This window comes from Pleurodeles waltl, chromosome 5 (assembly GCF_031143425.1).
Source record: "Pleurodeles waltl isolate 20211129_DDA chromosome 5, aPleWal1.hap1.20221129, whole genome shotgun sequence".
NCBI classification, from domain to species: domain Eukaryota; kingdom Metazoa; phylum Chordata; class Amphibia; order Caudata; family Salamandridae; genus Pleurodeles; species Pleurodeles waltl.
The window spans coordinates 500,308,097-500,323,123 of record NC_090444.1 but is presented as its reverse complement, the minus strand read 5'-3'; positions in this window follow the sequence as shown (position 1 = coordinate 500,323,123).

Genomic DNA, 15,027 nt, shown 5'->3' with positions numbered 1-15,027 from the left:
AGGTTTATGATGCCTGCTGTAGTCAACTTTAGAATATGCATGGTCAATTGACAGCTGCTTTTTGCTGCAAGTTTCTAAAGATCCCAGAAATCTCTGAATGGAGGATCTGGTTTTGTTTCCTCTGATCTGTGTATGTGCAGATAAAAACAAATTATTCTGCCAGATGAGTGGAAATCAGAATGAGTGTTTGCATTTACTTAGGATAAAACCCTTATATTGAAATAGTTTGAACTGTGTAGCAGTGTGATTATCTTTCTCCTCACACCAGTTTGGATGAACAATCTTTATTAAAAAGTATAATTTTCCCAGGGCCATTTGAGATGGCAGGCAGTAGATTTGCCCATAAACTTTCTGGAGCTCCTCCCAAGTATTTTTCATTCCTGTAGAACCAAACATCTCTTACACCATCATTAACCCGGATAAAACAGTTTTCCTATTTCACTGTCAGACTAACCTATATATAGGGCAAACAGCCAGTGGAGAAAGAGTGGACGGGCTGTTTGTGGATGTGTTTTGGCTGGTTCTATGGTGTGAACCATTTTGTGGCAGGTTTAGGTCAACTGTTATGAATATCTTTTTTAGAATGAATAGGAAGCAAAAGTGTTCAGGTGACGACAGCTTGCATTATGTTCACCTAGCACATTGAACTGGCCATCTGACATGAGTTGGATGGAATTGCATCATGTCATATTGGGTGTGCTTTGCAACTTAGTGCAGTTCTAATATGAAAATAATTCAAGTGCCACTTGTTCCACCATGGCTGCCACAGACACACCTTGCTCATATTCTACACTCATTAACTCTATCCTGCCCCTGGACTTTGAGGCACTGAATGTTCATTGTCCAATCCGTCATGAAGTGCCAGGAGCAACTAATAGCCTGGATGTGAATATGTGAGATACTGTGCAAATAGGCAAACGGGCTTTGGTCATGCCCTGTGCAGTACAAACCCTGCAAAGATATGAGAGGAAAGGTGCTGACTACCTGGCATGTTCAGCCATGCAGTGCTGGATGGGATCTCCAACACAGTGAAGGAGGAGTTGCTAAGAAAGGCATAAAAACAAAACATTGTTTGATATGCATTTTCCTCTTTCATAGCCACTTTGTTTTAATGTTTTTACAAAAATCCCCCTAGAGATTAGTGGAAGAGACACAAACCCTAGCTCTTTTTCAACCGTTGTCTCACCTTTACTATTTCAATAGCTACCACAATAGTCTCCCTAACAAATCAGTATCCAAACTCCATAGAGTCATAGCTACATGGCTGATCTCCTGTTTGACCTAAAACAAAATGGCCACATCACACCCACACTGTGAAGTAGAGAACAAATTTCACATGCAAAAGGTAACAGTACATTGAGAACTCACTAACCATGTTTGCATTATGGGTGTCTCATAACTGAAAGGGTTTTTCGAAGAACATCAAGATTTTTATGATATGATCACAGTCACTCGCTAGGAATCACAAAGAGCAGCAGAGGAGACATGTATTATTAGTCAAGGGTTAGCAAGCCTAATAATATAGTTTACTAGCACCTTATGGGCTTGAAAGATTCTTTAGCTGAATTTTCTCTCTCACTAGTCCGTGCTTGGAAATATTTTTTTCAGCTATTACATGGGGATGATTTGCAATCCCTAGAGTGAATTTTTTTAATGGTATGATGAGATTGTAGCTTTTGACACTTTCCTGGTTCTTTAGTATGACACAAGTGCTTTATCTACATACCAGTGAGCAAAATGAAGGAGATTAAAATTAAAATGCTGTGCTGCTTACTCCCTACTTCTTACAGGCTTGTTATTGTGTTCATGGCTTTAGTGTGGGAGTCACACTCACAGAGGAAACAGACTGGTGAAGTCACCATTTTAGTTCTCACAAGTGTCCCGTATAGCTAACCACAGTCTGGAAGAGGGTGACATATAACAATTGTAGGAGGCTGGACTGGCTTGTAGTGAGTACCAAGGGGTACTTACACCTTGCACCAGGCCCAGGTATCCCTTATTAGTGTATAGGGGTGTCTAGCAGCTTAGGCTGATAGAAAAGGTAGCTTAGCAGAACAGCTTAGGCTGAACTAGGAGACGAGTGAAGCTCCTACAGTACCACTAGTGTCATATGCACAATATCATAAGAAAACACAATACACAGATATACTAAAAATAAAGGTACTTTATTTTTATGACAATATGCCAAAGTATCTCAGTGAGTACCCTCAGTATGAGGATAGCAAATATACACAAGATATATGTACACAATACCAAAATATGCAGTAATAGCAATAGAAAACAGTGCAAACAATGTATAGTCACAATAGAATGCAATGGGGGCACATAGGGATAGGGGCAACACAAACCATATACTCTAGAAGTGGTATGCGAACCAAGAATGGACCCCAAACCTATGTGACCTCGTAGAGGGTCGCAGGGACTGTAAGAAAACAGTGAGGGTTAGAAAAATAGCCCACCCCAAGACCCTGAAAAGTGGGTGCAAAGTGCACCTAAGTTCCCCAAAGAGCACAGAAGTCGTGATAGGGGAATTCTGCAGGAAAGACCAACACCAGCAATGCAACAACACTGGATTTCTAGACGAGAGTACCTGTGGAACAAGGGGACCAAGTCCAAAAGTCACGATCAAGTCGGGAGTGGGCAGATGCCCAGGAAATGCCAGCTGTGGATGCAAAGAAGCTGCCACCGGATGGTAGAAGCTGAGGATTCTGAATGAACGACAAGGGATAGAAACTTCCCCTTTGGAGGATGGTTATCCCACATCGTGAAGAGTTGTGCAGAAGTGTTTTCCCACAGAAAGACTGCAAACAAGCCTTGCTAGCTGTAAGGGTCGCGGTTAGGGTTTTTGGATGCTGCTGTGGCCCAGGAGGGACCAGGATGTTGCCAATTGTGTGAAGAGACAGAGGGGGCGCCCAACAAGAGAAGGAGCCCACTAAGAAGCAAGCAGCACCCGCAGAAGTGCCGGAACAGGCACTACAAAGTGGAGTGAATCGGTGCTCATCTGAAGTTGCACAAGAGAGTCCCACGCCGCCAGAGGACAACTCAGGAGGTCGTGCAATGCAGGTTAGAGTGCTGGGGATCCAGGCTTGGCTGTGCATGAAGGAAATCCTGGGTGAGTGCACAGAAGCCAGAGTAGCTGCAAAACACGTGGTTCCCAGCAATGCAGTATGGTGTGGGGAGGCAAGGACTTACCTCCACCAAACTTGGACTGAAGAGTCACTGGACTGTGGGAGTCACTTGGACAGAGTTGCTGAGTTCAAGGGACCTCGCTCGTTGTGCTGAGAGGAGACCCAGAGGACTGGTGATGCAGTTCTTTGGTGCCTGCGGTTGCAGGGGGAAGGTTCCGTCGACCCACGGGAGATTTCTTCGGAGCTTCTAGTGCAGAGAGGAGGCAGACTACCCCCACAGCATGCACCACCAGGAAAACAGTCGAGAAGGCGGCAGGATCAGCGTTACAATGTCGCAGTAGTCGTCTTTGCTACTTTGTTGCAGTTTTGCAGGCTTCCAGCGCGGTCAGCAGTCGATTCCTTGGCAGAAGGTGAAGAGAGAGATGCAGAGGAACTCGGATGAGCTCTTGCATTCGTTATTTAAGGAATTCCCCAAAGCAGAGACCCTAAATAGCCAGAAAAGGAGGTTTGGCTACTTAGGAGACAGGATAGGCTAGCAACACCTGAAGGAGCCTATCAGATGGAGTCTCTGACGTTACCTGCTGGCCCTGGCCACTCAGAGCAGTCCAGTGTGCCAGCAGCACCTCTGTTTCCAAGATGGCAGAGGTCTGGAGCACACTGAGGAGCTCTGAGCACCTCCCAGGGGAGGTGCAGGTCAGGAGAGTGGTCACTCCCCTTTCCTTTGTCCAGTTTTGTGCCAGAGCAGGGCTGAGGGATCCCTGAACCGGTGTAGACTGGCTTATGCAGAGATGGGCACCATCTGTGCCCATCAAAGCATTTCCAGAGGCTGGGGGAGGCTACTCCTCCCCAGCCCTGACACCTTATTCCAAAGGGAGAGGGTGTAAAACCCTCTCTCTGAGGAAGTCCTTTGTTCTGCCTTCCTGGGCCAAGCCTGGCTGGCCCCAGGAGGGCAGAAACCTGTCTGAGGGGTTGGCAGCAGCAGCAGCTGCAGTGAAACCCCGGGAAAGGCAGTTTGGCAGTATCCGGGTCTGTGCTAGAGACCCTGGGAATCATGGGATTGTCTCCCCAATACCAGGATGGCATTGGTGGGGCAATTCCATGATCTTAGACATGTTACATGGCCATATTCAGAGTTACCATTGTGAAGCTATACATAGGTAGTGACCTATGTATAGTGCATGCGTGTAATGGTGTCCCCGCACTCACAAAGTCCGGGGAATTGGCCCTGAACAATGTGGGGGCACCTTGGCTAGTGCCAGGGTGCCCACACACTAAGTAACTTAGCACCCAACCTTTACCAGGTAAAGGTTAGACATAGAGGTGACTTATAAGTTACTTAAGTGCAGTGTAAAATGGCTGTGAAATAACGTGGACATTATTTCACTCAGGCTGCAGTGGCAGGCCTGTGTAAGAATTGTCAGAGCTCCCTATGGGTGGCAAAATAAATGCTGCAGCCCATAGGGATCTCCTGGAACCCCAATACCCTGGGTACCTCAGTACCATATACTAGGGAATTATAAGGATGTTCCAGTATGCCAATGTAAATTGGTAAAAATGGTCACTAGCCTGTTAGTGACAATTTGGAAAGAAATGAGAGAGCATGACCACTGAGGTTCTGATTAGCAGAGCCTCAGTGAGACAGTTAGTCATAACACAGGTAACACATACAGGGCACACTTATGAGCACTGGGGCCCTGGCTGGCAGGGTCCTAGTGACACATACAACTAAAACAACATATATACAGTGAAATATGGGGGTAACATGCCAGGCAAGATGGTACTTTCCTACAACAATCATAATAGTGTCTGTGACACTCTTCGTGCAGTGCCAGATATCCCCAAACACTCTTTAAGTCAATTGACTTCATCCAATATTCATAGCCTTCTATAGCCAACCGGGAAACAAAGGAATCAGAGACAATCAATTTTCTGTCTGTTAACAGTACATTGTGCATTTCCTTTAAAGTCAATTTAAAATAATAAGACTCAGCATTTCTAATATAATGCCCAGAAAAATATGGAACCTTTCTATATGTTTTAGAACTCCCCACTCGTGTGGTAGGAACATTTTCTCATTTTGTGTCATTAAAGACAGTCTCTATGGGGCTAGCCCTATGAATAAAGTGATGTCCATAATAATTATAACAGAACATATCTGTATAATTTTCTTGTGTTTGGTAAATATCTGCACTTTCAAATACAGTAAAATACTCTAGCTCAGAAATCACAGAATAAACTGTTTTTATACCCCAGTCATCTGAAACAACCCCAGGTGTTATCACATAATTCATTGAAAGTTTGAAAATATATGGAATTTGAAGAACCTCCATTAGGCCAAATATATCAAAATATAATTTATCCTCAACTATTCCGTCAGGAAATGGTATCGCAGAAATGTTCACTAGGGACATGTCCCAACGGACCTTATGTGAGGAAAAATGTGGTTGCAGGATCTCATCCACCAGTTTGACTGCAGACCGTTCAGGAAGATAATGACCATGTATCAGAAACAAACCCAATACAAAGGAGGAAGGCAAGTACAGCTAGTAAGAGCCAGAGATAATTCATTGGACAAATAAAAAAGTTAGTTAAGTGCCAATTTATCAGCTTAGGTGGTTTTGAGAATGATGTTGCAGAAGTGGATGTATCTGAAAAAGAGTCATTTTGATTAGCAAAATATACAGAAGCAGTTAGTGCAAAGGTTGGAGCCCTTTGAGGATGCGGAGAACTAGCCGAAGTCACCCGGTAAACAGTTCCATCAGTTTGAGTTACATTTGAGTACTATTGCTCATTATTTTGGTTGTTTCTTGTCGCAGATAAAGATAGTGGTACTAATGAAAAATCATTTTCCCACTTCATCAAGCCCGGGGAAGTGTCATCATCATTGCTCAAAACCTGTAGAGGAACTTCTGGCCTGTAGTGAGAGGGATTCTGGAACTACTCACGAGTCCTCTAGGTGTGCTGTGTAGGATCGGCCATATGGTGTATTTTGACTTTGTCAATGGAGACAAAGCTGTTTTCTTTTGATCAAGGCAACAATGGTAGAATAACAGCTCTGGTACAGTGTATTCCCAGGGCTAGAACCGGTGCACAATATGAAGGACCAAACTCCTTTTTCACATCAATCTTTTCTCACAATAGATCCCCAACTTTTGGAATCCAGCCAGTAGATGTTATTGGCACAGGCACACACGTTTTTATCACAGAACGGTTGTAATTCCTAGAATACAGTGACACGTTCATTTATGTGAAAAGGTGTGTCTGCCACCTCCACACCAGAGCCATCAAGATCTGGAACATACATGTGTGTCCCAAACAGCACCTTGTATGGGATGCGCCATCCCAGGGACTTTCTGGACAGACTAATAGGTGCTCTTTGGACTCTATAAAGGTGATTAAGCCAACTACGACCCAGGTCCAGTACTCTTGCTGTTAAGGATTGCTTTAAGTCTTGTTTCTTCCCCTTAACTACACTATTACCCTCGGGATGGTAGGGGGGATGAGAAATTAAGCTGGACCCCCAAAGAAGCCATGGTGTCCCTGAATGCCCTTGAGGCAATGGCAGGGCCCTTGTTCAAGCGGAAAGCCTCAACTCCATATGTACTGAAAAAGGCTTGCAAATCTTGATTAACAGTTTGAGTGTCATCTGATAGTTGTGCCTATATCCACACAAATCTGGAGCATGAGTTGACAGTAACTAAAATGTATTTGCATGCACCATCAGGTGTCAAAGGCCCAGGGACACACATTGCAGTGGTTTGTTGAAAACAAGAAGGTTTGTCTGCGGTAGACGTTTGCCGGTGGACCCTTTTATTTGTTGACAGATGTCACACCAAAGGACATAGGCCCAAATGTAAGAAGGCTTGGAGCCACATTAGCATAATCTTTTGGCACCGATGTGGCGTTAGGCTTGCAAAATTGCCGTGCCATAAAGGCAAAGTGATGCAATGCGTGCATTGTGCCATTTTGCAACCCTTTGCACCACATTATGCATGTGCCATGCATAATATAAGCGAAGGGGGTGTTCCAGCGCAAGGAGGCTGGCAAAAATGGAGCAATGAAATCTACAAGATTTCTTTGTGCCATTGTTGGCATAATTTTTAATGCGAGCTGAAAGCAGGCATTGAAAAGACACAACCATTGGAATCAATTGGCTTCCTTGCACTTTGCTCCACTAGCGTCAAAATGTTTGACAGTAGTGGAGTAAAGTGCCACGATAGCGTCAAAAATGTTGACACTATTGAACCTAATACCGCCATGTTGTGCCATATCCTAAATGTGGTGCAGACATGGTGGTGTTAGAGGGGTGCAGGGGGTGCAAGAAAAGGGGTGCTTCACGATGTGAAGCACCACTTTTTGTAAATCAGCGTCATACTGTTTTGTCTGTTTGTATAGACCTGGCCACCAATAGCATTTTTGGAGTAAAGAAATAGTAACATCCACACCTCCATGGGTAGAAGCAAATCCCTCATGTGCCACTTTTATCAACTCAGAACTTTGGTCCTGGTTGGGGATCACACAATCACCCACCTGTGGTATTCAGGATAGTTATGCTGTAGGAATATTTGAAAGGATATGGCTTATGTATTGCTTACCATCAACCAAAACTCTCACAGCAGCCAGTGTTTTATCCTCCAGCCTTGTTTGTGAATGAGTAATTGCAGCAATAGAAGCGGAGCTACTGCTGACTTAGCCACTTCATCAGCGAAGGTATTGCCTATCATGTATATTCCTACTGATTGATGTCCCAATGTATGAACTACAAGGGCATTGTGTAGCATTTTTTTCAGATCCACTACTTTCCCCCACAGTAATTAGTGTTTGATGGTGTTGCCTTTTGAATCTCTGAGAACATTATGATGCCAATAATGCAGATATTCGTTGAAGGAGTGGACACAGTAGTACGAATCATAGACTATTAACGTTAGTTGTTCTGGGTCTGTGTGTTCCAGTGCCATCACCGAGCCTTGAGCTCTATTAATTGTGCAGTAGAGTCCCCTAAGGTCTGTGTGTAAGTATTTTGTGGATGGAATTCAACTATCTTTCATGTAGCCACTCACAGCTGCACAAGCGGCAGAGTTTGCGTTGTGGAAGTTTCTCTTCTTTTAAATTCAAATGTCTGATGAGAGTTGTGAATCTTTTTTCAGTTTTACATACTCTGTTCGTGTTTAGTGCCTACGGCTGGTTGGGCTGAACCAACAGTGTAAATAATTGTTTGAGACTGATCAATAGGCAAAGTGTTTACTGCTATTGGATATTCCATTTCGTATTAAAGGAATTCTTGAGGTTGTAGTTTTAGTTAAAAAATGTATTCAACATCAGTGCCTGTCAAAGACGTTGCTCATTGGATCCAGCGTGGATGTAATACTTTCACGCTTGGAATGCTGGCCTTTGTGACAGCTTTGGAGAGATAACAATAATGTATTTCCCCTAAGCCATAGGTCTCTCTTTAATGACAGCCATCTGAACATCAGGCAGAATCTTTTCTCTGGGAGTAAAGCATTGTTCACCTATGGAGTACAAATGTGATCTGCATACAATTCGGACGGTATCACCTTCATTAAATGTTCTATAGGTGAAACAGATGACACCAGCAATTACTCTGAATACCAAATGTGTTTTGTTTTCTCTTGGGTGTAAATATTTTGCTGCATTCATGCCTTGTTGCAATGCTCTGAGAATACGTGTATGTTTGACTGGCTCATATTTGCTTGAAAAGTCAGGGCATCTTAAATCGTATAATAGTTTAATGCATTGCGCATAATCTGGAATGTAAATTCTGTGAAAGTTTAAAAAGCTGAACAATGACTGGAGCTTTTTTTATGGTATTCGGTGGTGTGCATTTTTCTAGAAAGTGTGGCGCTGAGCTCTTGCCGTCATCTGATAACTCGTATCCCAAAATTAGGACACTGACAAAGACAATTTTTATTTTCTGCAAATGTAATCTTTAGCCAAATTTGGCAAATCCCACAACAATGTGGGCGACCTGTTATGGGTGGTGAATAAGGTCATCATCCGTTAGGTAGATGTCATTGATATAGGAGAACACTTCAGGGCCAATGTCATCTAAAATGGATGTTGCACGTACTGAGAACAGCTCAGGACTGTTTGTATACCTCTGTGGGAGCCTACTTTTTGTTCTACAAGCCTAAAGTGCTAAATGCTGTTAAATTCCAAAATTCATGTACCATATTTTGGCATATAAAGCCATTGGAAATATCCAATGTTGTTTTGTATTTTTTGCATACTATATTGTTAATGAGTGATGTGCTATGTGTATGTTGGAGAGCAAATATGTGTGTATGACAGTTGAAATGCCTTTAATCTAAGACTATTCTATATGAATGGTCCAGTTAAGCAATGGGAAATAGCAGATTATTTAATGGTGAGACGCAGGGCTCAATTACACCCAGGGATTCTGTGTGAGAATCTCTCTCACAGGTGTTTTAGCTTCATGCTTAATAGCATTGAGACCCTCACCGGTGAGTAGTTGCACTTTACAAAAACCGATTGATTGATTGATTGATTGAATAGGATGTTAAGGTTGAGGCTGTGGTTGGGACCTATTTGGTATTATGTGGTAGGGAGAATCTTTATCCCACCCAACATGATTGCTATACAGTGCGGGGGCTTGTGCCAATGCCCAATCAAACACATACTATCTTTTGAACCCTACAGGAACCCGGAGCAAGAAGGAGGTATTAATCATCCCCCGTGGGACTTCACGGGCAAAGTCTGGTGTCTAATCTTTTTCGGCCAACAAAATATAATTTATGCCAGTTAATTGTTTTCAGAATGTGATCAAATGTGCTCTCAATGTCTATCTCTAACTGTATTTTCATTTTCTACACCCTATTGGGAGGGGAGACGTGCATGTCTGCAGTCTCCACTTCTAAAATGTTGTCAGTTACTTTCACCTCCAGATGGTCTTGAAGATCCTGGCGAACTATTGTGACCTCTGCTGAGCTGTCCAGCAGAGCCAGTGCCCAGTTCCTGCTCGTCAATAATACTTTATTCTTGCATGGCATTTCTTACAGATAAAGCTGCCACTTTCTTCTTTTTAAATTGTGTTTTTTGTTGTGGAGGTTTCTCTTCTTTTTAAATTGAAATATCTGATGAGCGTTGTGAATTCTTTTTCTGTTTCACATACTCTGTTCATTGCTCTGATAGCCCACCTCTTTCACTATGTTTTTCCGGTGAGTCCTGAAAGGAATGAGATTGGTGTGTATCAATATATTGATATCTATCAGCAGGTTTTTTTACCCCTATTTCTTAAGGAATAATGTTTCTCAGGGGTCCACATGTGTAGAAATTCTTCCTGTCATTTTTTGATGTTTGTTTTTGTTTATTCCAGTGTTTTTTAGAACCCATAGCTGGGTGCTTGTAGAATCCTTATTGGATTTACCTTGTAATTGTAGTTTACTAGGTCTGGCTTCCAAACTATCACAACATATACTTGAACAGATTTTTGCAATTATTTTAGACAGCTCGCATTCTTGATCCCTTGGAGGAACATGCTGGAGCCGCATGTGCACTGTCAGTGCTACTGCTTCCCCTTTAAGATTACAGAATATTATTGAGGACCTGTAGAAAAATTGCCCCTTAATTGCATCCCTAAATCCAGGGATCCACGGAAGCCCCGTATTCATCTTGAATTTGTTTGGACACTGCTGGAATTTGGTGTACCATGTGCGGTAGTGTAAAGTGCAGCAAATGCTGTGCCTCAGGTAGTGCAGTTATCCACAGAGGGCACCAGCCAAGGTGCCTATATCAGAGTGTAGTGTGTATGTGGCCAATCGGTGCTAGGTAGGACCTTTATTACTCAAAGGACCAAGCCTAACATGAAATGATGTATGTGGTAGGGTGCCATCAGGCCAGATTTGGTGATCTTGAAAAATGCTCTCTATTGTTCAGCTGCATTAGCAGGTGTATAATGATGAAATGTGTTCCATTCAACTGCTGGAAAATTGACCCAAGAATAGAAGAATTCTGTTCTGTAAACTGGATGTGCCTCAACCACAAATGGAATAGCACCCTCCCAGGGCTGTAAGGCCATTACTTAATAAATGAATAGTGATTAGTTCGCCATGTTGAATGTGCTTGTTCAGAGATAAGGACACCCATTGGGGATCAATCCTTTTAGGGTTCAAGCTTGAACAACCTACAGTCTTAAATAGGTGATACATATCCAGCTGAGGAGGAAATCCTCAATACCACAGACATCTCCGTATATAGTTTTGGGGTACCTTTAGCACATAGTGAGATAGAGATACTCAGGAAGATCTGTAATCAGTACCTGATCAAATGTTGGTGGCGCCATGTCATGTTGGCTGTCATTATAACAATGAGGCTGCTGGATTTGGGTGGCAGCACCTCCGGATTGTGGGAAACTGAGTCCAGTCCCACACTGTGTCACAACTGTTTGCCTAACCCTTCCAGCCAGCTAGCAGTACCTCACCTATACCAAAGGGTAGAGGTGATTTGCGGCAGCCATGAGCATGACAGTCTGATTTCTCAAGGAAATTGTGGTGGAACAGATCTCATCCTTTTCTCTCAGTTACATTCATCCCACACATGCAAAGACAAACAGAAGCAGAAAACTGGTTCAATGTATTTTATCAAATCAACTGCGTTCTAGATAAAATGACAAGTACTGCAATGATTAGGATAAATAAACATAATACTAGCAGAGCAGTGACAATGAAAGTGAAACATAATAAAAGTCCAGCTATAGTTCCAAACTGCTGAGTTTTAGAATTCCTACCTATACCAGTAAGGTTCTTAGATAGAGCACAGCAATTTTAGCCCTAATCTGCCTTTCAGGAACCCTGGGAAGACACCATCCCCCATACCTGAATATGGTAGTAGCGAAGAGGGCTGTTGGCCTACTGAGAATCCTCTCCCACATAAGTGGAAAATACATCAAGTCTCAGCAGACAGCTGCAATGAAGTAGCAACATGCTGTGGCAATTTCTGACTGGAACTCCCATCTAATGTATGGGGGCAGGGGAATGTTTTATAATAAAACAGCTAGTTTTCTAAGAAAACTGCCCTAATGTAAGAACACATGTTTATGTGTAGTGACAGAGATTGTGGTGTTTCACTTTGCACTGACAACAAAATTGCGTACAGGCTTGAGCAAAGCACCGAACAAAATGTCAAACTAAAAACAATGAAAACAGTTTCTAGGTGAAAAGTGTATGAGGTAAAACAAATAAAGCATCACCGCAGAATGGAGCTTCTGATAAGAAAATAAAATTAATTAAAATTAATTATCAATAGGCCGAAGGGCACAACCTGCAAGCCTATGACTAAAATAACATCACCATTAAATACTGCAACAAAAAACTGCTACACTAGTAGTGAAAAACACCCAAATTATTTTTCACTACTGTGAAGCCTACTCTTCTCACAGTTTAATGTTGGGAATTCCTTATTACATTTTTAAGCTGTAATTCCTGATTGAGAAGAAGTAGATTGTCATGTTTCATAATATTAGAATGATAAATCCTCTTTACTGGCAAAGTTGGATTTAACACTATTTCAGAAAAGATACTTTTAGAAAGTGGATATTTCTCTGCTTTTACACCTCTGTTTGCCTGCAGCCTGTTTCCAATAAACATATGTTGTGGGTGACCACTACACCTTCTGAGTTTTCTCTAGACAGCCATAAACACAGAAAGGTTAGGTGTGTCTGAGCACTCATCTGCATTCTGATGGCTTTTTCTGGGGTCAAAGGGAGGGAGGGGACTGACACTTACATCTGAATAGGCAGTACCTATCCCCAAAGAAAGGGCTGATTTCCCTCTACTGATAGTCTGGAGCCAGGGCTGATTAGAAAAGGATTTTGAGTACTTCAAAGACAGACCCTTCTTTGAAGTCATGCCCACTTCAAAGGCACAACTGGTTATAAGTACTGGGTCTCTGACCCCACCAAATCAGACACTACACGGACTCTGTCAGAAAACTGCCATGCTGAAGGACTGTTACTCTTCTGGACTGACCCTGGGGAAGGAGATATGAACTGTGCCTTGTAACTGAAGTGATCTCTAAAGGCTTTCTTGCTTGCCTCCTGTTGCATGAGACACAGGGATATCAAAGTCTTTATCCCTGCTCCTGGGCCTAGTTTGCTGGAAGGGAAATCAGATACTTGTACCAGGATAATTGATGCATCTACAGTCTGCTTGGAGCAAAAGCGGTGCATTGACCCTGTTGCCAGAGTTGAACCAGCACATCACTTTTGGAACCAATACATCGCCTTGCGAGCCGGATGCTTGGAACTGGACATCACCATTGCAGCAGTTTGGAGCGATCAACGCATCCCCGCGACTGCGCAGAGAAAACCATCACAATGAACTTCGGAAAAAATGCATTTCGGCTCAGAGCTTCATCTTCTGAACAGAGGCATCACCACCACTGTGTGTCATTTCAACTGCGGGCCTGACATCAACAGATCACTTGACTCATCAGTCATCTGCACTCCACACCCCACTGTTGCAACCAGGATAAAGGTACTATGTTCTCCTGGCCTGTGTGGCACTTGTCCCTAGCCTGAGCTCCATCTCAGTTGGCTTGAACTGTTGACTTTGTCCGGGTCCAATACAACCAGATAATCCCAGTGGTGTTGTTTCCGTTTTAGCATTAGAACTTTTTTTATTCTTTAAAAATGTATACTCTGACTTTGATGCATTGGATTTTTTGTTATTTGGGCCTTGATTTATATATAAAAAAATATTTTTCTATCCTGGTGTGAAGTCTTTTTGTAGTGTTTTTGTTGTTGTTGTGTTACTGCGTGTTGTGTTGCACACCTACTTTACACATTGCCTCTTTAAATAAGCCTGCTCTGTGCCATGCTACAAGAAGGTGAACACACGTTCTCTTTTAGTGTGTATCTGGCTTACTCTGTCTAGGATTGTGATGTTTGTTTGTAGAGGGTGCATACTCTGATAATCAAAACCCCAATTTCATACAGTGCCACTTTTATTCTAGGTGCCTAGGCTTCTTATTTTATATTCAGTTCCATCCCTACTCTTTACCCTGTCCCAATTAAAATATTCTGGAGTAGTGCAGCGCCACTTCATACAACTCATAGCACCCCCCTATGACCATCATATGTGTGCCATATTTCGAATACGGCACCTCATGGCACAGAGTAAGGAGCAATAGCATCAACATTTTTGACAATATTGATGTACTGTTCAGGGTTAGCGCCAAAATGTTGGTGAAAACCCTGAACAGTACATGGGAACCCATTATAACCAAAGGTGTTCCCCCTTTCAACACCTGGTCTGAGCAGGCATTAAAAGTAGCCCAAAAAAATGATGCAGTGGAATCTCATAGATTCCACTACGCCATTTTAGCAGTCCCCCTAATGGGGGAACGCCCCCTTTGCATACATTATTCATGGCACATGCATAATGTAGCGCAAAGTGTTACAAGGTGGTGCTATGTATGCATTGCGCCACTTCGTAAAATAAATATGGCACAGAGTTTTTGCCATTGTATCACCACATTAGCATAAAAAAGATGCTAATGAGGTGATAGATGGCAAAGGCGCTCTGAAATCTGTCCCTCTGTTTTATAAAAAGTCGACTCATACATTTTTGGACAAGTTTCTCTTTTGACTGAATCATTATTTTAATAGCAACATCTCTTATTTTTTCCCTTTTACAGTGATGGTCACTTGCTATTAGTGTAGCGCGCAATGAGTGCGCTAGAAGGATAGCATTATACGGTAGTTGGGGTGACTTCCAAGCGATGCTGTCTACAACACAGGTATATGGGAAGATCACATGTGTGCTGGTCGGTTACCAGTAAAGATACACAAACGAATTTCCCTAGCATTACTGTGGTTGGTCCTATTGCTTCCATCATCGCATGAAAGGGTTAAACTGTTTTT